At 40.2% G+C, this 27,361-nt stretch overlaps 1 long non-coding RNA gene across 1 annotated transcript in view; it reads left to right on the forward strand.

The window, feature by feature from the left end:
• Positions 1 to 27,361, forward strand: part of LOC137498431 (uncharacterized) — a 266,743-nt gene that overhangs the window by 80,049 nt on the left and 159,333 nt on the right. Inside the window, exon 4 of the long non-coding RNA XR_011017806.1 lies at positions 18,877 to 19,016. This is a non-coding gene — a long non-coding RNA (uncharacterized lncRNA). The remainder of the gene's footprint in view (positions 1 to 18,876; positions 19,017 to 27,361) is intronic.

The following is a 27,361-nucleotide window of genomic DNA, read 5'->3' on the forward strand; positions in this document are numbered from 1 at the left end:
CCGGGATTGTAAATACGTTTTACATTGCTATGGGGTTTATTTTGGGGTTTTAGTAAGGATGTAAGGTGATTTCTGATGAAACGAAATGGTGTATGGCTTTTAGTGCCGAGAGTGTCGGAGGACATGTTCGGATCGCCAGATGGTCTTTTGATTAGACGCCCGTATGCGACCAGCGCGTCGTGATGAGGATGAAATGATGAAGACGACACGTACACCCAGCCCCCGTGCCAGCGGAATTAACCAATTATGGTTAAAATTCCCGAGTTTGCCGGGAATCGAACCCGGGACCGTGTGAACCGAAGGTCAGTACTCTGACCATTCGGGCAAGGAGTCGGACATGATTTCCGATAAGAGTAGTGTAAACGAAAATTTTGGAAACATTAGGCTGAGAATACTTATATGTAAGGAGATGAGATGTTTCAAGCTGTCGGTGGAGAGATGGCTTGGAATGATAAAAACTGCACTAAAGCTTATTCGCTTATTAATAAGAGTATAACAGGTCATAAATCGAAGATAAAGTTGGAATTCAAGAGCACAGATTGGTGCACATATTGATTTTCTAGGAAGAGGAAGTAGGGATTAAAATAATTTATCAAGGGTGATGTTAATAACCACTCTAAATGCAGGTCAATGCTGTTTGATTGATCGATCGGTTATTTGGTAAAGATTGGTACAGATTAATGGGCTATTGCCCTACACCTGTTGATAAATGGATGGTAGTATTGTTTCGATTAAATTTTAGGGTGCTCTGAATCAATATTGTGGATTCAGAATCAGTTACTTCTTATAGATCAGAACACTTGTTAGCCTATTACCGCTATCCTGACTCTTCGACAAGAGTATTTAACTCTCATCAGAAGACAGAAAAATTAGATTTAGTGCCTTGTGTTCTCACAACATGGCTGGTACGGCTCGAATGGTCATGTCACATGATTCAAAAGTATTACGAAACTGTGGAGTAGAAGCTGCACTACTCTCCAACAAAAGTGTGTTGAAGTCTCCCATTATAATAACGTGGCAGAAAGTTGAAGGGAACTAGTGAAAGTAATGTATAAGAATTGTTCCAGTCGCGTCCAAAATTTGTTTATTATGGTTATGGATGAAATTATGAAGGAAACAAAACAATATTTGGAGGGGATATGAAAATTCAGGCCAGTGAGATGACGTTCCTGAGGAGTGTGGTAGGAAAGACAAGGAGAGACGGTAAGAAATGTTGACGTCAGAAAAGAGATATGGGTAGAAAAACTGAGTGATAGGATAGAGAAGCGTAAATGGAGATGGTTTGGACATGTTATTGAGGATGTAGGCGAGAAGGATACAAAAAGAAGTGTAGGAGGCTGATAGAAGGAAAGAGGGCAAGAGGGTGGCTTAGAGCAAGAACTGTATGGACTGGAGGGTTATCTCTTTGCTGGTCTTGAGGTCTCTTGGGGTGCCTATTTCTTAATTGTGTTTGGGGTGGTTTGTTTCCGGGTTCCTTGTTTCGACTCTGTGTTCGTAGTATTTCTCCTTAACTCGGGCACTTTGTTTACTTTTAGACATTTTATTACCTGTTAATTATGTGAGGTGAATTCTTTTAGATTACTTTAATGTGACCTTGACTGATATTTTAAGAACTATTCTGTGCTTAAGAGTTGTGTTCAATTTCAGGTTTCATTTATGGATTATTTCGTTTCCCTTTATTTAAATTAATCTCGGTCATTTTCAACATCTTCATCGGCAGGTCTCTGCAGCTGAACTAGTACTTAAATGGCATCCCGAGCATCACAATACATCTCAGCGACCGTGGAAACTATGGATTCGACGCTAACGTTGCTCATTTTTTATTTTTCTTGTATGTCATTCCCTCTCCTAGGAATGCTAGGGGTGTTTTACCCCTCCAGTATCTTTTCGAGATGTTAATTCGTGTTTGTGCGAAGTTTGGTTGAGAGCTGTTCTGGAAGATACTGTACACACTTACATCTACAATCTTGGTCATTTTCTCTTTCACAGGAATTGTATTACCTGTTGAAGTGACTTTTTAAAATGTTTTCTTAATTGTATTTTACGTTTTTTTTGTTTGAGATCTTTTAGTTTCGCATTAAAGTTTTCTTTGCGGCAGCCCAGATTGTCTGGGAAGTAGTTGATCCTTTGAAACAAAATGTATATATGCGTCGCGTTATAGATATGTTCATGACTCCAACTGTCACTGGGACTGCCATCAATCAGCCGAGGTACCCCGAAAACTGTCATCAACACTAATCTCGGTCAATTTGGACATTTTCCTTTTCGCCCCTTCTGAACCACCATGCCGTTGGGTGATGAACTTGGAATAAAACGACGTCCGGAGTGTCGGTACTAATCTAAACCATCCCGAAAACTATGGATTTGACAGTAATATTAGTTTTCTACTAATTTTAATATCACCCCCTCCGCTAAAGGTGCCATATTCCATATAATTTCATTTCCAGGTAGTATAGTGAGTCATGTTTTCACCAAGTTTAGTTGACAGCTATGCTAGAATATAATACATACGTCCATAATCTCGGCCATTTTGCACATAATTATTCACCCCTTCTCAACCTCGATTCTGACTGGGACTGAACTATGACTTAAACAGCATCCAGAGTGTAACGATGTTATGGGAGTCGTGCCCCCAGAGTTTTTGCAGATAGAGCCATCAGTGTGTGTACCACCAAGGCCTGGTTTCTTCAACTCTGTTAAATTTTACTTAACAAATGTTAACTAACAATTGTTATTAATTTAACACTTCGTTTAAAAGTGCCCTGGCCGGGCTGAGTGGCTCAGACGGTTAAGGCGCTGGCCTTCTAACCCCAACTTGGCAGGTTCGATCCTGGCTCAGTCCGGTGGTATTTGAAGGTGCTCAAATACGACAGCCCCGTGTCGGTAGATTTACTGGCACGTAAAAGAACTCCTGCGGGACTAAATTCCGGCACCTCGGCGTCTCCGAAGACCTTAAAAAGTAGTTAGTGGGACGTAAAACAAATATTATTAAAAGTGCCCTGTTTCACGAACACATTTCCAACATTTCTTAGAAAACAATTGTTGAAGACAAACTAACACATTTCCCTGAGATTTCTGAACGCGTTTGGCAGTGAGCGTCATTTGTTTGTTTACATAAAGCACTCTTGGTGGTGTGTTGAAATAGTATTTTGTGACACACATGGTTGACATTATTATAGGTTATGGTCAGCGGAGACCGATAAGACGTAATCATGTCAAGTAAGAGGCAACGAAAGCGTTATTTTGATGAATGCGAGACAAATGTTATAGTTTTAATTTAACATTATGCGAGTGTGCTTAAAAAATGAAAGAACGGGTTGTTACATCACAACATTGGATATAGCCTATTCTTATATTCTTATCACCGGGAAAATGTGATAATTGATATCTTTTGAATAATTTTCGGGCATTTTGTTATTGCGAGGAAAATAATGTAATGCCTTGTTAATGCTGCAGTGGCAGCAGGAATTCTTTGCAGGATTCTACACACTCTTTTCTTGCACTCATGAACATTGTCTCCTACAATTACATAAGTGTGTAGAAATCGGTTGACCGCATGGTCTGGCCTCTACTTGTTAGATATTAATTTGAGGTAGAAAATGAAGTTCCACTGCAATTTGATTATTAATTTTATTCGAAATTTTACAGTCACATTCCCTGAAATAATAATTTAATTTGTATAAAAAGTATGGCTATGGCAGGACTCTAACTCACGTCGCCGCGTTTCGGAGACAAGTACGATGACCACTCGGCCACTGCTCCATTTGTCCGGGTTGCAACTCTTCAAGTATATAGCGTACGCGTTGCATTAGAATCGGGGGATTCATAAAATTTTCGGAAATTATTAGGGTGCAGACCTGACAAGTTTTAGTAAAACGTGTTCGCATTTTAGTGTTATATCACCTCCATGTGGTCCAAAGCGGATCCTGCCTCATGACATTTGTCCTTATTTTTTTTTTCGAAAACGTAAGCGTATTGCCGCCTCTGTGGTGTAGTGGTTAGTGTGTTTAACTGCCACCCCCGGAGGCCCGGGTTAGATTCGCGGCTCTGCCACGAAATTTGAAAACTGGTGCGAGGGCTGGAACAGGGTCCACTCAGCCTCGGGTGGTCAACTGAGAGGGTGGTTCGATTCCCACCGTAGCCATCCTGGAAGTGGTTTTCCGTGGTTTCCCACTTCTCCTCCAGGCAAATACCGGGATGGTACCTAACTTAAGGCCATGGCCGCTTCTTTCCCCTCTTCCTTGTCTATCCCTTCCAAACTTCCCATCCCCCCACAAGGCCCCTGTTCACCATAGGTCAGGCCGCCTTGGCGAGGTACTGGTCATTCTCCCCATTTGTATCCCCTGACCCAGAGTCCGAAGCTCCAGTACACTGCCCTTGAGGCGGTAGAGGTGGGGTCCCTCGGTGAGTCCGAGGGAAAAACCGACCCTGGAGGGCAAACAGAAGGAGAATGAGAAGACGACTTACTGTTGAGTGTCCCCCAACAGGTACAACTGCTGCACTGGAGTTTAAATCTGTTGGAAATTCTAACCCTGTCTAGTACCTTGTTCATTATGGCTTTGGTAATTAGAAATATTTCTTCAGACAACTCTTATTTCTTAGTATGGGCCATCCTTTGCCTTCTTCAGTTTATAAAGTCTTAATACAGCAGTAAATCTTCAAACTTACGTCTTCTACATGACTCCATTTTGAAATTTTAGCAGCTGTTAAGAGTTTTAACATAGGGCTGCTGCCAGGTTAATTTAACACAAGTATGAACAATTTGTTCGAGTTAACAATTATTGATGAGACGACCGTTTTGTTAAATGTGTTAAGTCTCCTTAACAGGAGAGTTAAGTGTTAACATTCGTTGAAGAAACTGGGCGTAAGGTATTTCACCTACCAAGGGCGGAATATATCTGTGAATTGTGTAGTAGGAAGTGCAATGGTTGTCGTAGTACAGGGTTTGTCTGTATATCTTTGCAATTTTATGCACGATGTGCGCATAATAATAATAATAATAATAATAATAATAATAATAATAATAATAATAATAATAATAATAATGAGTATTGGGTTTTTACAAGATGTACTGTGGACATGAGATTTTTTAGGAATGTGCTCCTGGAGTGTTTGTGTTTATCCGTGTTAAGCATGTAGACTATCAATGCTTCAACCGTTTTTATACGTCTTCTACACTACCGCTAAACAGATTTGTAGGACGGATCCCTGGGGCGGCGTGCTATAAATTCCTATATTACCAGCAAGTCAGACTGGTGGCCTCATGTCTACATTGTTAGGCGCTGTGTGTTTATGCATAACCGTAGTACCTACTCGTATGTTTGGTTGCATATCAAAGTGCTTTAGGGGCAAAGAAAGTTATATAGCCCCGCACGACACAGTTGCTAGTGGAGGTTGTCTGTCGAACTGTACGTAAGGGGTTAGTCACACGTGTGGCATTTATGTGCAAAATTCGTTAAGACTTAACTAATAGTCGCCTTCCAGTACTCCCATATTGCAGAGTCACTGGATCATTCCTGTTAAACTGCCTGGGACGCCTGTTCATTAAGTTCCATTCTTGGTATGAAAAAGGAGTCTAACTTTCGGTATGGCTAACATATTGACTACCCGTTAGCTCTTGAGTCGGAGGTTCTTATTCTATTGGGGTATGCGGAAATGCATTTTTTGAAACCGGAAAATGCTTTTTGCTGTGTATTGGAAAATATTGCATTGTTGATCCTTTGGATCGTGTGAGTTCTTGATAGTGTACTTGCGAGAGGGACAAAACATTGTAGTGATTGGTTCGTTCATTTATATTGAGGACTGTAAATATGGTAATTAGAATTGTGCCATGTTCGAATAACGTAGTTGGCATTGAATGACGAACGCAGCATTTTATTAATAGGGTCTTGTTTAATCTATTTCGTATGTATAGAATTCAACTAGGATGTATAAGAAGCAAGAGCTCTGAAAAGGAAAGTAACATTACCTCCGATATAAAGAGCAGTTCAGTTGAAATAGAAGGGAATTTCGTTACCTTAACAAACCTAACCTGACTTTGTCACGACTTTTGTACGGTGCTTATTGACTCACGGCGTACGAACTATGCTTGTGTACTGTTCATTGTCGGACTGAAGTGAAACCCCGCTGTAATCATACATTTCAAGAAGGGAGCCGAATTACTTGCACATGAATGGTTATAGTAATGCGTCTATCAATATAAATGCAGGAATATATAACATTTGAGTGTGAGGGAGAGTGTATTTCCTTAATTCATCTCTGAGCTTATTTATGAATACCTTGATTGATCATTTACTTCCATTACTGATAACGTACTCGTATTGAGGTTAGGTTGTTTATGGTTATGTCTCGTGATTTCAGTATGTAACTAGTGAAGTTGGCAGCACTGATGAGCTATGAGGGCGGTGTATTTGCACGTAAAGCATTTGCACTGAACACTAAAAAGCAGAGTACTATACACCCCCGCTTCTCCATTAGAGTGTATGAAGAGCGTAATGTGCGGTCACTTCACACCTTTGGGAAGCAGTGAGGTCTGTTACCCTCGGCGAAATACCTGCCACTAAAAGCAGTGGGAATGTCAGTCGGTGGTGCTTCCGTACCCGGCGGACGCACATAGGGATGAGAAAATCATATGAACATGTGCTACAAGAAATCCTTCCTTTTATGTACATTGTCATGTGAAAAAAATGAGTGGTGATTCCTTACCTGGTTTGGGGCTGTAAATATATGAAATTTTTTTTTAGAGCACCTGAAGTGGCAGAGAGGGGTGATCGCTCCTCGATGCCTCTTTTGTGACTGTCTCTTCCGCTCTAAACAGTACTTTTACTTACATACATGCATACATTATTATAGACCGTTAAGCCTTTCAGCGTTCAGTCTGCAAGCCTCCGTTAATTTACTAAATGTCCCAACAATCCTCTATTTGTGACTAGTGTTATGGCCGCATTTAGCTCCATACCTCTTATCTTCTCCTCGTTAGAAACTGAGTCTAACCATCCTCGTCTTGGACTTCTACTTCTCTTACCCTCTATAGAGTGTCCATTATTCTCCTTGGTAATCTCTCCTCCTCCATTCGTCTCACATGACCCCACCACCGAAGGCGTTTATGCGTACAATTTCATCCATCGAATTCATTCCTAACTTAGCCTTTATCTCCTCATTCCGAGTAACTTCGTGCTATTGTTCCCACCTGTTTGTACCATCAATCATTCTCGCTACTTTCATGTCTGTTACTTCTAACTTATGAATAAGATATCCTGTGTCCACCCAGCTTTCGCTCCCGTACAGCAAAGTTGGTCTGAAAACAGACCGATGTAAAGATAGTTTCGTCTGGGAGCTGACTGAACACACGTCCCAAATACTTGAAACCAGCTTTGTATCAAAAATCTGACATTCAATTCCGTTGAATTTCTTATCTTACCTACTGACATCAATTTAGTCTGGGAGAGGCTAATTTTCGTACCATACACATTGCACCTATTTTCAAGTTCCAAGATATTAGACTGCAGGCTTTCGGCGCAATCTGCCATTAAGATCAAGTCGTCAGCATAGGCCAGACTGCTTACTACTGAATCTCTCCCTGCCACTTTACATGGATCATCTGCTGAAAGGTATAAAGTACGAACACCAAAGGTGAAATATTACAGCCTTGCCTATCCCCTGTAAGTACCCTGAACCAAGAACTCTTTTTACCATCAATTCTCACTGCAGCCCAATTGTCAACGTAAATATCTTTGATTGTAATAATCTACCCTTACACCCATAGTCCCTTAGTATGGTGAACATTTTTCCCTCGGTACCCTAGCATTTGCTTTCTCTAGATCTGCGAAACATAAACATAAGTGTCTATTCCTCTCGAAGTATTTTTCAGTTTCCTGGCGCATGCTGAAAATCTGATCTTGACAGCCCGTCTGTGGTCTGAAACCACAGTGGTTTTCATTCAACTTCTCTCAACCACTGATCGCACCCTCCCTTCCATGGTGCCAGTGAATAGTTTGCCTGGTACACTAATCAATGAGATACCTCGATAGTTGTTGCAATCCTTCCTGTTCCCTTGCTTATAGTTTGGTGCAATCAATGCTTTTGTCCAATCTGAAGGTACCTTACCAACACTCCATGCTAATTTTATTACTCTATGAAGCCACTTCATCCCTGCCTTCCCACTACACTTCACCATTTCAGGTCTAATTTAATCTGTTCCTGCTGCTTTATGACAATGGAGTTTACTTGCTACCTTTTCCACTTCCTCAAGCGTAATTTCACCATCATTTCCCTCTTCCCCATGTGCTCGGTTGTTTGTGACACCACCCGGAAGATTTCCTTTCACGTTGAGAAGATTTTTCAAAATATTCCATCCACCTATCCAGTGATTCCCTGGGATCTATTATGTGTACACCTCAATGGCCCAAAACACTGTTCATATCCCTTTTCCCTCCCTTCCTAAGATTCTTTTTTGCTGTCCAGAAATGTTCCCCTGCGGCTTGACCCAGCCTGTTCAGGTTACTACCAAAATCTCCCTAAGTCTTCTTTTTGGATTCAACGACTATTTGTTTCGCTCTGTTTCTTTCATCTATACACAAATCCCTGTCTGCCTCGGCCCTTGTTTGGGGCCATTTCTGATAAGCCTTCTTTTTACGTTTACAAGCTGCTCTCACTTCATAATTCCACCAAGATGTTCGTCTTTTCCCATCTTTACACACCGTTGTTCATAGGCATACCATTGCTGTTTCTACTACAGCATCTCTGTATGCCACCTATTCTCTTTCTATATCCTGAACCTGCTTACTGTCTACTGTTCGAAACTTCTCACTAATCATATCCGTGTACTTCTAATTTCCTCGTCCTGGAGATTTTCTACCCTTATTCGTTTGCAGACAGATTTCACTTTTCTGTCCTAGGCCATAGAGATGCTTAGTTCACTATAGATCATATAGTTGTTTGTATCATCAAAAAATCTCCGGAAAACCCGCACATTCTTAACAGATTTTCTGAATTCGAGATCGGTTAAGATAGTCTATTATGGATCCGGTACCCCTAGCCTCCCATGTGTAGCGGTGAATAGCCTTATGCTTCAAGAATATATTGGTAACTGCTAAACCCATACTAGCACAGAATTCCAGCAAACGCTTCGCATTCCTATTAGCTTCCACATGTTGTCCACATTTGCAAATCACCCGTTTGTATCCTTCAGTTCTGTTTCCAACTTCCGCATTGAAACGCCCATTAGCACTATCGTGTCTTTGATGTTGCCCCTGACTGCGATGTCACTCTCAATGCTTAATAAAATTTGTCAACTGCACCCTCACATGGTGAATACACTGAGACAGTTCTCGTCCTAATTCCTCCAACTGCCAAATCTACCCACATCATTCGCTCGTTTACGTGACTAACAGAAACTATGTTGCGTGCAATGATATTCCTGATGAACAGCCCTACCCCAGACTCTGTCCATCCCTTTTTAACACCCATCAAGTACACTTTATAATCTCCTATCTCTTCCTCGTTATCTCCCCTTACCCGAATATCAGTTACTCCTAGCACATCCAGATGCATCCTCCTTGCTGACTCAGCCAGTTCTACTTTCTTTCTTCCATAAGCCCAATTAATATTGATAGCTCCCAATCGAATTCCATTTCGTTCGCTTCCAAGAAGCCCGTCGCCTGTCAAATTGGAGTGGGGCTCCGTTACTCTCATAGGTCCGAGGCCTGGTTAAAATGTTCTGAGCTCGGTCAATTCATGAACCAGGATGCTACAGTACTTACACATAGTCCGAGTGAGGTCTCTCCTCTAACGGGTTAGGGACCACCGGTGGATTGTATAGCCCTAGCCGCCTGAGCACAAGGAAGGCCATGGCTCAGAATCGTCAGAGATGCCCCCTTTCATTCCGTAGCAACTGTATCCCGACTCTCAGGACCACTCAGCCGTTGCCCATGGTTCACGAACTAGGACGTGACTACAGTAACCCACACCATGAACCACTTTCACTTACATAGTTGAATTAAAGCCGGACCACCTAATGTGAAGATCGCCATTTTCTTTGTTCCTAATGGCTAGGCTGCGATCAGCCTGTGATAAGGTTTGATGAAGGCAATTTTCACATGAATAGTAGCCGCAGGGTTACCACATTCGGTGAAAGAAGGAAAGAGCGGCATGTGGTCCCGCACTGCGTACAGAACATTTACCGCATGCTTGATATTGTATAGATGTTGTAAAATTTCAGTGATCTAGTATCTCCATTATTTGAATGTAGTAGCATGAATGTTTGACTGCATACAGCAGGGCCTACCTTTACCCTAGTCATTTGTGTGGCGTCTCCGAAGACCTTAAAATAGTAGTTAGTGGGACGTAAAACAAATAACATTATTATTATATTATTATTAGTCATTTGTGTTGCGACGTAATTATTGAGAAGCATCCCCCCATTACCCTACATTGAAGACTGTTGAATGTGTGGTTGTTTTGTAAAGCGGGTGTATTTAGTTCATTAAGTGTGTGTTGCGCTGTGAAGTAGTGTATTATGTACATACACGTGTACGAATGTCCTTTGCCGTGTAACTGTGTGTTCGAACACTAGCTAAAATATATTTTCAGTTGACACTCATTCCTAGATATTTCCAGTCTAAAATCACTACAGCCAAAACTACTTAGGACGTTTTTGTGGGGACCAAAACAATTCATAATGAGGGAACGTGCTAAAATAAAATGAAAAACCATTTCGCAGTTGAAGTTTAGGTTAAGTTTGAACGTAAAGATAATTATTTTAAAAACAAAGAAATGTGTTTACAGTTATAATTAATGAAATAAAGAAATACGAACATAGTTAAACTTCAAAGAGAAACGTTCTTAGAAACGCGAACTGTACACGTCGCTTACAATTATGTTTAAAATTGTGACAGGAAAGTCCAACATGTGGTTGAGTTGCACATGTTTCCTGTGTGGTGTAGCATCCCCTTTAACTTTTCATCATCGGTAAACTGACTAGCAATGTCCTGCAAACCACCATGCGTAGGTACAGTGTACGTTGTTACAAACTTCATTTACGAACGTAAAAGTAAGCACCAACATGTTAGCTGTATACTTAAGTACAGTAGGCCTATTTACGTACATAAGTCACTCAGGAGTAAAACGCGTCCGTGTGTATGTACGGGTGCACCCGCTTCCGCTGACGCTTACACACTCAACGGGTCGAGTGGTGAAAAACTCGCCGCGCTTTCCAGCGGTTCATTTTCAACACTATTTTCAGTGTGGGTAATGAATATGGACCATCATAGTCTTCTTTTAGACTTAAGAGTTCACGCATGCTGTGCCCTTCACATTTCGTTAGATAAGAAGATGGGTAAAATTTTGAAGATAATCTCTAAATCTCGCTTTCCCAAACAGGAGACCACTGTTATTTCCGACATTGAAGTCAAGTTCTGAGTGTCTATTTCGGGTTCCATAACCAACCTCTATACATCACACAGAAAAAGAGAAAACCGCACGACTAACTTTTAAATTGAAAATGAGAAATACGATACGTCGAATCGGTGAGAGTGGGCCTACTTTCGTTTATCGTCGAAATCAATTTCTACTTTCCTATAGGTTCTGCACTGATGTCGCGAGCACGGTCGATCCGTTACACTAATGTCCAATAATAAGTAATTGTGGGCGTGGGACCGCGACTCACCACGGACTGCCCGCTCAAACATATCTCCCGCGCGGTGTTACTCTCCGCCTCCGCGTCATCTGAAAGATTCTACAATCAGTTCTTAGTTCAGGCCTAGCCGGTTAAGCGCGGAAGCGGGTCGAACCCGCGCCGTCTGAAAGAGGCTCACGAACGTGTAATTAAGCACCAACACGTCAGACGCAAAGATAATAAGAATGCCGCCCCTTGCGAACCGCACTCCGCGGCCGTGAAATCTTCTCTATCAAATCCTTATTTGGGCCAGTTGTCGCTGGCCTGTCGTGCGCCCAACGTGCCCGGGAACGGTAACTTAAATTTTTTATGGTGGGAGTTACGAACGTACTAAAGAATGACGTAAGTGTGCTATCCAAGTGTCTTTAGAATGTGTTTAATGGGGCACATACTGGGACTTCGGAATAACGACGCAATAACGAGGGAAATGCCCTAGGGAGGGACGTCTTAACCAGTTTCGACTGCATTTTGTATGCATATTTTTTTCTCAAGGCATTTACTTAATTTTATTTTTTTGGAAAGTATTTCATTGCCTGTGTAGTCTAGTGTAGTACAGTCTTCGTTGTTGTAGCGGCGATCGGGGATTAATTATAAAATAAAAAACACTTCGAACATTAAATAACATTTAGAATCGTTAAAACCATATCATAAAATACAAAATAAAACAAGGAAAAATACACGGAATCTCTAACGGCAGGATGGGGACATGGGAAGAATCCTGCTTTGTTGTGGATCGAAGGACTTTTGTGGCCGAAACTTCGACCAAAGAATAATTAAGTTAATACCTACTTATACTAAATACTTATTGTAAAAACATTAAAGAAAAGGAAATAAGCAACAGTACTAGTAGCATAAACACAAAATAGAAATACAAACCCAGATGAAATGAAGTTGCAGTCTTACAATCTTACCGATGCTAGTCTTAATGGAAAATACTTTTAATTTTTTCGTAAAGGTGATCGCTTCACATTACAATACAGGTCAAAGGATAATATTTCAAAATGAAGCAGATTTACTGAGGTCAGTCCCAATGAGAAATTTAACTTAAATTACAAACCTGTTAGAAAAAAGCTTGCCTCGTGCGAACGTGAAGATGTAAAATATAACAAACTTTTCAGTCTGTCAAACACTCAGGAAAAAAACCGTGAAGATGGATGTAAGACGTCTTTACACCATCGCAAATGACAATTGATTTCTCATGGAAACATCGACTGGTAAACTGCCGTGACAAATTAAAACGTGAAGTGAATTTCCAGATGTAAATTAATATAAAATTAAGATTTACTTACCCCAAGAGAAGGCAATCTCCCATGGAGCACACGTCCGCTCTACATGATGCCGAAGACAGAATTAAGACACCCTGCGGCGCCCGTACCAGAAGTAGCCCACGCTGGATGGTGTAACCGGAAATGCGGAGCAAAATTAATGACCAGTGACAAATGTTTAATTGGACGCTTATTATCTTGTCCTTTGGAAACGTCTCGAAGCTTATATCTTGTGCAAGTACCAGAAAAATCGACACGTGTGGTACAGGTGTCCCACAGTTTTCGACGATAAAAATTAATACAATTTCAAATGATCCAAAATTTACTTGAAGGAGGCCAAATATGTAAACTCTGGTAGCACACGTCACAGTTCTCAAACATATTTTCTATAAGGGTTCAATCAGGCGTAGAATACATCCAAACAGCCTTTTCAGTAACAGATTGCTAATAATCTTCTGAATATATTTCACCGTAAATCACGTGAAGTTTGCAAGAAGCTTTCCACTTAAATGTTTAAAATTTGTTAGGATACTTATGTCTCGTTGGATGAACAGTTTGTGTAAGCAGATACACTACAGAGAATACGTGCCACTTGGCGAGATACCTCAAGCGCACCTATCGGGGCGCCCTTGAAACTGAGTGTAGTAGTACACTGTATGTATGTTCAGCCTTAAGGCTGGTTGGATCCTCAACAGCTCCGCCATCAGCTGTCATCGATGGCCTAGGCATTACTGAAGAGGCGTTCTAGGGAAATGAGGAGCGATGTGGTTTCCCGTTGCTTTCCTTACTGAGCCAGAAGTTGCTATTACATATCAGTCTGCCAAGCCCACTGAAATGCATGCACCAACCGACCCTATGAGCAACATTTTCACACCATTCATAGCAGGGACTGGCTGCAGAAGGAATGTATCGCTCATACCTCAGTCATTTTCGTATCGTTAAATCCAAGGATGAGACATAGACAGATCAGTGCAAGTAACAAAATTGCTCTAGCCTATACCAGAAGACGTAGTGCACTGTAAATACTAGGTCCTGTCAGCAAAGGCGTTAGTACACTGTGCACTATGAATTGTGTGTCTGGTAGCAAGTCGCCTTTAATTAAAAACTGGTTACATGAGTTTCTCCATTTCACATGAGGTCGTAAAATTATATTCTCTAACGTTTGCAGCAGAGAAGTGATGAAAATTGATTTATGTTTCCCCGCTAACGAGCTCTTACCAATTTAGTAAAATAAGTATGGTATTTTAATTGATGCGTATCAAAATACGTAAAATTGAATCTAAAAAATATTTTAGAACCTGTTTGAGAGTCTGTTTTAGGCAGCTAAAACAACCTTTAAGAATCTGAGGGTGGTATTCACTATTATACGTTTGTGCTGGTTGGAAGTGTAGTGTGTAGCCTGAGTAAGAAGAGGAAAGTGTTCGAACAATCACAAATACCCAGTCCCCGAGGCTGAAGAATTAGACGCGATTGAAGTCATGGTTCCGGCCGGGAATCGAATCTGCGAACTTCTGAATCAAAGGCCTCACCGTTGACCATTACCCAAGTATTCTGACGAAACGAAATATTTGAGTTTCACTTGTTTCTATCAGTGTTAACATGCAACTTTCGTAGTATAATAGAGGAATTCCGTTTCATTATTTCTATCAATTAAGCATGCAACTTTTATAGTTTCGATCTGCCGGGCTGAGTGGCTCAGACGGTTAAGGCGCTGGCCTTCTGATCCCAACTTCGCAGGTTCGATTCTGGCTCAGTCCGGTGGTATTTGAAGGTGATCAAATACGTCAGCCTCCTGTCGGTAGATTTACTGGCACGTAAAATAACTCCTGCGGCACTAAATTCCGGCACCTCGGCGTCTCCGAAAACCGTAAAATAGTTAGTGGGACGTAAAACAAGTATTATTATTATTATTATTATTATTATTATTATTATTATTATTATAGCTTCGATCTTGCTGCCAGATGCGCCACTGTCAATATGTCTGTTTATTACGGGAGAATACAGAAGTTTCTGCAGTGTATTTGGTGTAAGTCACTCGTGCTTCACTGCCGTACAGCTAGTCGCGCCACTGGTCTGGATTACTCCAACGCTACTTGGAGGGATGTGTTTCTGTAGCCCTCCTGGTGGTTATAGTTGCTAACGTGGAAAATTATCACTGGCAGCTTGGAAGAAGAGATGGTGTACATTTTCTAGTTGTGTGCCGAAAGCCGGGATTCAATTCTAAGCCTCTCCTTAGAATCCATAAAAAGCAAGGGCATACGTCGCTGTTGGCGATTTGTCCGTCGGATGGTGATGTTAAGTTTTGAGCAGTCCCAAAGAGTAGGCTGCGTGCCGACAATGGGTTTCACCTTCTCCGTACTTCATCATGTGCTGGTCCATAGGACACTCCTGGTGTACGATAAATATAATTAAATAATGCGCGTTTTTGTGATGGTTGGTAGTGATGTGTGGAAAGTGTGTTGTGACAAAATCCAGTCCCCGAGTCAGGGGAATTAGACAGGCCCGGCTGGGAATCGAGCCCAGAACATCACGGGAGAGATGCTGTGACGTCACACGTTGAGGCAGCTTTAATAAGAATCAGTGCACGCAGGTAATCTATGATAGTGGCGTAAAAGAAAGGTTGTGTTTTTTTAGATTATGTAAAAGGCAGAAAGAGTGTACAGTTTTCAGTATGGTTTACTGCGCCATTGCAGCCTGCACAAATCATAGCACACACGCAAAGAATCATTCATTCATTCTCTAAAATAAAAGGCGACGCCCTGCTTGTAAAAGGAGAAATTCGTTTTGAAGAAATAATGCAAGGGTTTGTTCCGAACATTTTGGAAATGATAATACGAGATATTAAGTAGGAGTTACTTCAGTTAATCCCCAGAGGAAAGCCGATATGACACACTGGTTCACATTTGAAGTTGTCATGTGATATAGGTTCACATAACTGAGGTTGAAAGTAAAGGTTACATAACCCCTGTAGGGTGGGGGACGCAGACGAAGAATACACCCACGATATCCCCTGCCCGTCGTAAAAGGTGTCATGTCCAAGGTCACGAACCTTCATCAAGTAGCAGTACATAAGTAATACATAGTGATTATTTTTGGTAACTAAATCCATTGGCCGTGCTGTCTGAGCAGCCATGTGTTGGGGGTGATATAGAATGACAGTCAAAAACAGAGTTGTGTGAGGTCAAGAGGTCTCACGAGGAAGTCGATACGGACAAATCTAAATAGTCACGTCCTGTCGTCTGGAGATGGCAAGAAAAGGGGGTAGTTTGAATGATACCATACTTACACTTACCCAACTAAGTGAAACGGGACGCAGTCATGTTTATGATGACAAGTATTAGAAATGGGGGAGTTATTTTATGAGCATAGGTTTAAGGGCGAGAAGTCATGTTCATGTTAATAAATATTGCCACGTGCATAGTGTGGAATTTTGTGTTACATGAGGGAGGTGGTAGCACCAATGGTAGGCCAGTAAGGCTTTATGTAAGAGGAGGGGAGACCCTCATATCATATTGCTAGTCCCTTTAAATACGTATGTAATTGAGGGAACAAGCGTCTTATGGCATTAGTCTTCGCTTTGGAAGCCTTGCCTTCCGCTCACGTTAGAGAATTGCGATCAATTCTCCAAGCGGTCTCGCTACTTAGAATATTTCTTAGTAGATCAGGTTGAATGGTGCTGCTAACACTTGGTATTCACCATTCATACTTCGATTCTCGACTTAAGCCCTAGTTCTTCTGGGTTTTATCGTAGTTGGCAACTTAAAGATTGAGGAATCTCTGTGAGACTCCACGATACTCTGTTTTTAACATCGCTTAGTATTTCAGTGGTACTCTGAGTCCACTTGCATTTACTTGGAGTAGCCGTTCTGAGGAAGGCTAGTTCCTGTACGTCACAATACGCGACCGACTTCAATTGTACGTGTATATTCTTTGTACATCATCTGTCACTATACGCACATATATAGGAAATCATATGAGTTTCAACTCTTAACAACCAACTTACCTAACGCCTATAAATTACCATCTTATATCCCTTTCGTTTTTAGTACTGTTGTTAGCCATGAGGTGATTCCACTCGCCGCTCGGCGTCTCACCTGTTGGCCGGGATACGACAAAGGCGACTAAAAGGTGTAACCAAGGGATGATTGTATAGAACCACGAAACTCCTTGTAATTAGTACCACCATGCGGGGAACACCATGGGTCGCTTTTACTTGCGCGTAATACCACTATATACCACATAGGTTTGTGTTGCATCCGGGAGATAGTTGGTTCGAATCCCACTATCGGCAGCCTTGAAGATGGTTTTCCGTGGTTTCCCCATTTTCACACCAGGCAAATGCTGGGACTGTACCTTAAGGCCACGGCCACTCCTAGGCCTTTCCTATCCCATCGTCGCCATAAGACCTATTTGTGTCGGTGCGACGTAAAGCCCCTAGCAAAAAAAGGTTTGTGATTAGTAGCAAACGAGAGCGCCACGGCTTTTACAGTACCTGTGATGAGTAGCACTATATGAGCGACGCCATGAGATGACGGAACCCATGGTTCAAATCAAATCAAAATCTCTTTATTTGCAAATGAGGTGTCTACCTCGGTGGCAAATGGTACACTAAAATACATTATTCTCAAGCACTAAATATTAAATTAACAAGAGAAGAAAATTTTCCTATAATATAATATTATACAATTTACGCTAACACCCCCCCCCACCCTTTTTATCTTGCCTATAATTAGTACGCGCTATATGAGGAACACCATGCGATAGTACGAGTCCCTGTGGTTAGTACACTTGGGTGATGAACACCATAGGTTTGCGTTGCAATGTGCGAAACACAGTAGGTCTGTAATACATGTGCGAATATCTTTACCTGTGAGTAGTACCATAATGTGTGGAATGCCGCGAGTCTACGCTACTCTTGATTAGTATCGCAACATGACAAATACCATGGTTCTACTTTTCTAGCGATAAGCACCATTATGAGGGGCTGATGGCTTAGATTTTGGACTCCTTTCGACTACAAGCATCATCGGTTCAGTGTCGTGCTATAGAAGCAGTCGTTTGGTCAGTAATACTATTATTTTACGCCAGCTTCTGTACATGTGAGGCACTGTGAGTCGGTTCCACTGATCGTTTTAACTTCATGTCCATCCATCCATTAATTCTTCGTCTTCACGTTTTGAATTATGGTCAGTGGAGGATTTGGGGTTTTTAATATGCCATTTCATTTCGTCTCATTTCGTACCATTAGGGGCCGATGACCTAGATGTTAGGCCCGTTTAAACAAGCATCATCAAAGGTTACGTATTTCTTCGCATGGCTATGAGGGCTGTAGTAAGGATGTAAAGGGGAGGGCATAAGTCACTGGTAAGACCCCATTTAGACTACAACTTGTCTTGGGCTATTTTAGAGTAGTTTTACGAAAATGTTAAGTCTTCGGGCTGGGAAGATTTGGGAGTAAGGAGACAAGCTGCTTGTGTAAGCGGTATGCTCCAGGGTGCGAAAAGACATTAGTAGGGGAATCAGCTTGTGTGGAGGTTTTGAAAGCAGGAAATGTCATAATAGGAAGGTAAAGTTGGAATCAATCCTTCATAGGAAGAGGAATGATTACGAAGGGAGAAGTTTGATAATTTCTGACTTGTTCGATATTATTTACGGTAACACAAGACCCGGTAAACAGCTGATAGCTAATGAGCCACCTCGGTACAGCCGTAAATGCACATCAGTGGTAAATGTAAAAGCGTATAATTTTACCTTGTTATCAGGACGAAACCATTATGTCTGTTGTTTCTTTTCTTTTGGTTGTCTTGTGTTTCTTTCTCTGGTTGGGAATTGTATATTGTTCCTGTGATTGTTGTAGATGGTTATGGTGGCGGAATTTACTGTCAATAGATAAATTTTGGTAGGAATTTATTGTTTTAATGACTTTTCTTATTTCAGAAAAGTACATTTTGCTGACTGCAGTACATACAATTGTGTGTGGAGAGAAGAAAGGTAGTTGACCTGAATGACTTGGATTACCAGCGCAGTGTACGTACAGCAAGGCGTGATCGTGGTCGTCCTCGTCAGACACAAAATAAGTGAGTTATTATGCCACTATTGTTCATTTAGTAATCAAACGTTTTTGTTATAGTTACAACAAATAGTCATCATTTATATTGAGAAATAGAAAATTATAATTTTTTTCGGTCTTTGACCAAGTGGTTTTGCCATAACATCCAAGTACTTACGACATATTGTGCCATATATTGTGATGGTTTTCTAATTAGATTGCTCTTCCGATAACGACAAAGTGTCGTGACTTATTTTGATTGCAAGGGGCGTGTTGAGGGAAATATATTCAGTCCAGTTGTGTTCAGTGACTGGTGTAGATATGTAGTTTTATACCCCACATCAAGATTGAATTAAGTGGATGAAATCTATCCTTGGAACTTGCACGAAATATAACCAGTTCACGTAAGGAACTCTGTCGTCAGTTCACTTTTAGACACGCGTACATGCTTTTTATGTAGATATGTTTATAAGATAGGAGGCTTTGCAGAGCAGGTATTAGATATACTTACAGTGTGTGTGAGATGTCATGACATTATACCTGGGAAAATAACTATTCAGCAACTCTAAAAACAGTCAAAATTTTCATAACTGTGATGTATTTAACTTATCGTGACTTCATAGTTATGTTACATTAGCGATGGGTTGTTCATGAACAAACTTACTCTTCTGAACTACTCATTCAAAAGAGCTAATTCCAAGCTGGCTCACTGCTTGAGAGCTCGTCGTTCAACTTTGAGTTTCGTTTTTTTATGAGTTAATTGTTTCATGAACTGGGGCTCCAAGAAAAGCTAGTTCTCTTTTAGCCTGGCCCCTTCATTTGGTGCAATGGTGTGCCCTTGGTGGACTGAAATGAAGCAGCAAATAACACAACACATTACTTGCCTGTATGCACTTATCCAATAGGTTACAGGCAAAGAAACACAATTAAATTATAATCAACTAGTATTGTTACATTACATTTCTAATTCTGACTGTATTGAAAAAAAATCATAACCTATGATGTATTGAAAAGGTTGAACCATTATATAACTTATTTCAATTTAATTGTGAACTCAGTTCAATAAAGAACATAATGGAATTCTTATATTTAAATAAGGCTTTAAATAAATGTATTTATGCTAAGTGAAGTGGTAGTATAGTGGTAGGCCTAAAATTTAATTCTCAAATATCAGTTATTAGTGGGTTCTTTTTTTTTTTAATTAACATATTCATTAACTGCATGCTCCATTACAATTTAAGTAATACTACATGCATTAGTGTTCTTTTTGTAGTCGTGATTACATTTCTCATTTTGTTATGTTACCTGTACCTCCGTATTTGATTTTAGTGTGTCTAGCCTAGATATCTTTCAGTGATAGTGTTCTTTCTTGACATTACTATGCCCTACATCAGATTATCAAAATTGATGCACTTCACAAATAGTTTAAAGAACTTAAAGTGCATTTCTCTATAAGTTCATTCTTGCTTGTAGGCCAGTGGCCTCCTGAGTTGATTACATTGGTCTTCAGGTTCATCAATTCGTGTTTTAATAATTCACACTCATATAGGATGTGGTCCACGCTTTGCGTTTATTCGCAGTACTGACATGTCACATGCTCTTGGATTTTAAATCTATGCAGATAGGTCCTTATTTTGGTAATCTCTCAAAGTTCTATCACAATGGGAGTTAATCCGGTTATGACACAGTGCCTCATGTGATGTTGTACGGTAGGCTTTAGCTATTTTAATGTTGATTAGTCGTTACATAATTTCAATGTATTATACAACTTGGTTGTGGATTGTATCCGTAATGGTATTCCACAAGACAGGATATGTGGAATAGCTCTTATATATATAATCTACATAACATCAGGGCAAAGTCCCAAATTTCTTTTGGCAGACTTTGAGAGAGCATGAACAAGTTTCGAGCACTTATCAGTTACGTATTGTATGTGCTGGTCAAACTTAAATCTGTTGTCTATAATGACTCCAAGATATTTTGATGTTTACTTCTTTCAGTGTCTTGTTATTTAAATATATTTGCACATTCTACCGTACACTGGATCTCTTGCGTGTTATCATTGTTTGAGATTTCTGCTCATTAAACACAACTTTGTTTTGTGTACCCCAAGTCTATATTTTACTCAGAAAATAATGCAAACATAGAACTATCTCCAGTTTGCTCTTTCCTTTGCATTTTCAGATGTGCTCATCCTAGTCAATCACCTTCGTACACTCGTTGCAGTTGAGATTTAAGAGCGATTCATACTGGATGTTCCAATATTCCGTTCCGCAGCATGAACCCTGTGGACATCCTTTACTTATGCCTCAATGACGCTTCAGCCTGCTTTCAGAGCACATCTCTTCTCACTGAGATAGCTTTGCGTGAGTTTGTAGAGGTTTTTAGGGTAGTTGAATCCTTTCAGTGCGTTCAAGACCCAGGCCACCAGACCGCATCAGAGGCTCCTTTCACGTCCCAACTGATCATTGCGTGTTTGAGTCCATCTTCAGCAAACTGGTTGACTGCCATCAGTGCGTCGACTGTTCCAGTTTGTGGCATGAAACCATACTGGTTTCTGTTTAGTAGGTCTCGTGAGTTAATGTGGTGCGTTATTCGATTTATGAAGAGCTTTTCTAGCACTTTGGCGACTACATTCAACAGACTTATTGGTCAATATTTAGAAACATCACCACTGTTTACTTTTCCAGGTTTGATTATGGGTACAATGATGGCCCTTTTCCATACTCTCGGGAAGCATCCAGTTTTACACATGTATATATAATAGTATGTTATGTATGATGGTAATTGCTCATAGAATATTTTAGTATGTCAACTGTTATTCAGTCTTCTCCGGGTGCTTTATTGTGATTTAGGTCCCGTATGGCTGCGACTACTTCTTGTTTGAATGGGATATCGTCATCAGTATTTGGAGGCTGCTCCAACTTCCTTCTTGCTTCTATGTGATGTATGCTGTCTTCAGCTACATCATCGCAGGGGGTAAAATGAGCCATTGTGTAGCTCATTGTGTCTACTAAATTAGACGTGTATGTACCATCGGGCTGTCTTAGGAACAATTGTACAATATCAACCTTAATTTTCCCTGAAGCTAATTTGTACACTGTGTTCCACAGGTTTATTGTTTTGGTTATATTACAGTATGTTTTCCATGATTTCATTTTTTCTTTTCTTATCACTATTTGATACTCTCTTTCAACTGCTTCGTATATTAGTTCCCTTTGTTGTTGCAAGGGTTCGTTTTCTATAGTCTTCTGATAACTTCTTAAAGCGTTTAATTTTTTCCTCATTATGGTGAGCTGAGGTACCCATCAAGGAGCCGCCCTGTGTTGTAGCTTGAAGAGTTTTGAATTATTTAGAACAGGCTGCAGTTTCAAAGCCTGTTCTATGTATTATAACTTTACGTAGTTGTTCATCCATTTCTTTTATGTAATTAATTTTTCTGCCATACTGTTCCCTTGCTGCTGCAGAGAGGTTAACAAGTTTTTCTAAGTCGTTCTCTTTTGTGTGTCTCATTCCACAGAACTGGAATTCTTCTCCCTTGGGGCTCGATACACCAAGATTTATTAGTGGTTATCTTGATACATATTACGTAAGAAAAGTTAGAGATTACAATGTCCGATCATTTGTCTTACATAGGGTTTTTTTTCTTTACGTTGCACCGACACAGATAGGTCTTATGGCGACGATGGGATAGGAAAGGCCTAGGAATTGGAACAAAGTGGCCATGGCCTTAATTAAGGTACAGCCCCCGGCATTTGCCTGGTGTGAAAATGGGAAACCACGGAAAACCACCTTCAGGGCTGCCGACAGTGGGGCTTGAACCCACTATCTCCCGATTACTGGATACTGCATTCAAAGATAAAGAGTAGGATTCTCCACCTGTTCAGTACTACCTAAAATGTGATATAATTAAAATGTCACATTTTTATTGACAATTTTTAGGTACCGGTTTCGGCATTTTTTATGCCATCAACAGCCTAGGGTTAAGCAAACAAGAACATTGAGTACATTACATATGTATGTACACAGATAAACCTTCTCAAATAACTAGCAATTAATAATTGTGTCACAACATAAAACATTTGACTACACAAATATCTCCTCTATGATATATATATAAAGTTCTAGAAAGGAGGTAAAATTATTCTATATACAGCTCTGTGCATTTCTATCACCTGGTAATGTTAAATGCTGTATTGTGTATAGAATTACAGTAACTAACAAGTTTCTTGACCATCTAAACAGCTGATTATATATTGCTCAAAGGTCAATTGTCTAATTTTAAAATCGTTTTGAACATTCTATCATGAGACATTTGAGCATATATACATTATTAGCTAATTTTTCCGAGTATTACTATATAGTATAAAAGAGAAGACCATTTTATTGTCCGATGTATGTAAAAAATAGTTGCTCATGGATTATAATCAGAAAGCCATCATAAATTGGTCGGATTTTTATAATCAAGTGAAAAACTTTCATGGCATGTATCTTGCTTAAATCTTACTGATGTTAAATACTGGATACTGGCTGCACTTAAGCGACTGCAGCTATCGAGCTCGGTTTATATAGTTTTACTATACTGGCTGTGGTAATATTCATGAATTTAGACTCTCGTTGTGTAGTCCAACACTGAGCTACAAGAAAATGGCTGAACAGAATAAAATAAAAATGGATTTGTTATGTGGGGGGAGTAAGGCAATACAGTCTTACAAATAACTGTATTCATACAGAGTAAAATGGTAATTTAGGGGTTGGCCAAAAATTTCTCACGTCTGTGCTTTTAGTGGTCCTTTCAATAAGTACTACATCATGGATATTATAGAGAATACAATTTCTGTTTATTTCTTAAGGCCAGTTTACATGATGACACTAGGTTTCACAGCTAATTTTATGGAACATATTTCATGGATGGTTGTTTTGGGATGAAAAATGAAAACCTACAACCTGTTTTCCAGTCATTGACCGGGTCAGGGATGTAATGAATGAAGCAGATATAGACGTTAGTACGATGGGGTTGCCACTCCCAAAGTGATTTATTAATGAATGATAGATGCTATGAAATGAGAATGGAGAGTGTTCCTGGAATGAAAGATGACAGGGAAAACTGGAGTACCCGAAGTAAAACCTGTCCCGCCTCCACTTTGTCCAGCACAAATCTCGCATGGAGTGACCGGGATTTGAACTGCGGTATCCAGCGGTGAGAGGCCGACGCGCTGCTGTCTGAGCCACGGAGGCTTTCTTTCTTTTGGGATATAAGTGCATATTCTAGTTTCATGGATCTGCATTTTACTTCAATCCACGCTCACATCTTTGCAGCAACTACAGTCACTGCAGTGATGTTGTTAGCGACTCTGAAGGCTGCGAAAAGAAGCATAATAAATATAAATAACTTCCTTTTGAAATTATTTTTGTAATGAACAATGTTGAACTGGGGAATTCTTGGCTTATGAATTTATTCTGCAACTTCTTACTGTTTTCCATCTTTCTTATTGAGAGCTCATTCTGTAGGTATCACTAATAGAATACATTTCGTTTTTGAGTTTGACAATTATTGTCAGTTAATGCATATTACTACATTTAAGAATAGAAATACCAGTAGTGCATTCGACTTTATTTTTAAAATAACATTGTTACAATCACGTAAACACGTCTGGACTATTTCGTGTCCCCATTTAAGTTTGCAAACGAAGTAATTGATTAAAACTTGGAATTAACAGGAAGCTGTAATTCATGCCTGCGCATTCAAATAATTCGGTTGTGAAACAGTGTCATCGTGTAAACTAGCCTTTGTACTGTTTTATCATACTGGCTATGAAAATATTAATGAATTTAGACTTATTTTGCTGAGTGTCGCTAACGTGGAAATACTATTCAGTCGTGTTAACTTCCGGTGGTGGTTTTTGTGGAAATTGTCTTAAGATGAACTGCGTGTTCATCAGCCCATATGGATAAGGGAAATTGATCACTATAAAAATGAAAGAAAATGGTGAAGGAACGATTGTTTGAAGAATAAGACAAGAGGAGTTGTGAATGGAGAAATGCCCTAATATCGACTCAGAAGAAAACTAAATAAGAAGGCCTGAAATATTGGAAGCCCATTAATTTGATCAACAGTATCATTACATGTTTGTTGTGATGCTGTTCTGTTCTCACTCACGTCTGATAGATGGCTATACTCCTGCATGGTTGAAGGGAGTTTCCTCCCGGAGTAGAACAGCCTGCCTGCATTGTAGTGGGATAAAGGAAATAGTTTGGTAGTTAGATGACTGTTTTTGCATGCCATTCCTCTGGTTCATGCTTGTTCTGATACTGCTGGTACGTGACACACAGGTACATTTGATCCCTGTCAGGAGGTGCTGATAGAAATTGGGAGGGTGAACACTTAACAGGAAACGGCAGTTCACAACTGTCTGTGGCTGGATCATTCCGGCTCTTGAACTTGATATTGTTAGAACACCAGCATAGTACTGTTCGTGAAAATTGTGAAACTGTCGTTTATCATTTGATGGAGCATTTTATATGTAAAGAATTGCTTAATCTCTACATTCCGGTCTGTTAACATTGTATTCTGACAAGAATACCAACATCATTGTAATGTATCTGCTACAGCATCACGGTAAAACAGTTGGGTGGATTTTAATGGAACATGGCATTTCAGTTTAGAATAAAGCCCAGTATGATATTAGTTATATGTTTAAAAATATTCAGCAGGATGGGGTGCTTCAGAAGGGGCCTGAAGCATAAAACTATTCGGGTTGGTTTTTCAGGAAAATAGCGTATGGCATTTACAGTGGAACCTTGGATTGCGAGCATAATTCGTTCTCGCAACATGCTCGTAATCCAAATCACTCATATATCAAAGCAAATTTTCCCATGAGAAACTATTGAAACTCGGATGATTCGTCCACAATACAAAAAGATTTATTCGCATAACATTTCTAAAGCAAAATATAACGTAAAACAATTGAAGTGCACTTTACTTACAATAGAATCATTGTTGGTGTGAGGGAGACGAGAGATGACATGAGAAGAGTTAGCACGAATTTCACTAACGGAATCACTGCTATCGGTTGGCTCATTGGAAGTGTTTTCTTTTCGTGTAACTTTAACTAGGAACCTGTCCAATGACTGTTGCTTTTGCCTCTCTTTGAGGATTTCACGAAAATGTGACATTGCATTGTCATTGAACAGATTCATCCACTGTAATCATCTCCTTCTTCCGACCGAATTCCTTTTTAGCCTTCTTTTCGTTCACAGGGTCCATCATTGCAGAACAGTTATATCACAGATGACAGAAACAAAACATGTATACTCGTATGGTGTTGACTATGCGAGCGAGGCACGCCAACTGAAGTCCAGTGCGGGAAATGATTACACACTCTTTCCCTGGAAAGAGAGTGGCAGGGGGAGGGGAAAACAAAGGCACAGGGGAGGTGAAAACGTACGTAATCGTGACGCTCGTATTGCGAAACCTCACTTGCTTATCAAGTCACAATTTATTTAAAATATTTGCTCGTCTTGCAAAACACTCATAGACAAAGTTACTCGCAATCCGAGGTTCCACTGTATTTAGAATTTGTGTTCTATAAAAAATTAAGGGAAATATCAGTGGCAGTCATGTGGAAGTTCATGTCTAAGAGGTGGTGACTAACTTCAGTAATAATGTTATTTGCTTTATGTCCCATTGACTATTTTTACGGTTTTCGGAGATGCCGAGGTGCCAGAATTGTGTCCCACAGCTGTTCTTTTACGTGCCAGTAAGTCTACAGACATGAGGCTGGCGTACTTGAGCACCTTCAAATACCACCCGACTGAGCCAGGATTGAACCTGCCAAGTTGGGGCCAGAAGGCCAGCGCCTCAACCCTCTGAGCCATTCAGCCCGGCAACTAGCTTTATAGACTGTCGAGAGTTTCTGTTCCCTGGTTGTGTAATGCGTGGAGTACCGAGTGAAATGTCCTGCTGTAACCAACAAACGGTGTGCACTGCAGTAAGCTAAATCTTCATCCTTCTCTATAATATGGTTGAGAGTTTCGATACGTTTTGCCGTACTAAAACCTTGTTCACATGTTAGGTTCCAGTCTAGGAGTTTCATCAGCCTTCTTGTTATTGTCTTTGAAAACCATTTGTTCAGACTGGGCATAAGACTTATTGCCCTATAGTTGTTGAAATCGTCCTTTGGCACTTTCTTGTGTAGTAGAATGATGGTCGGTCCTAGATTTCAATTCCTCTGGTATGACTTGTGTGCAGTTGGTTATGTTAGAGAGTTCCGCTTCCTCTTTTATAAAACTTAATTCCATATGCAGTCTTCTCCAAGGATCATTTCATTCATTTTCATGTCATTCTTTTGTCAGGTAAATACCAAATTTGAC

Source organism: Anabrus simplex, chromosome 2, assembly GCF_040414725.1.
Source record: "Anabrus simplex isolate iqAnaSimp1 chromosome 2, ASM4041472v1, whole genome shotgun sequence".
Taxonomy (NCBI): Eukaryota; Metazoa; Arthropoda; class Insecta; order Orthoptera; family Tettigoniidae; genus Anabrus; species Anabrus simplex.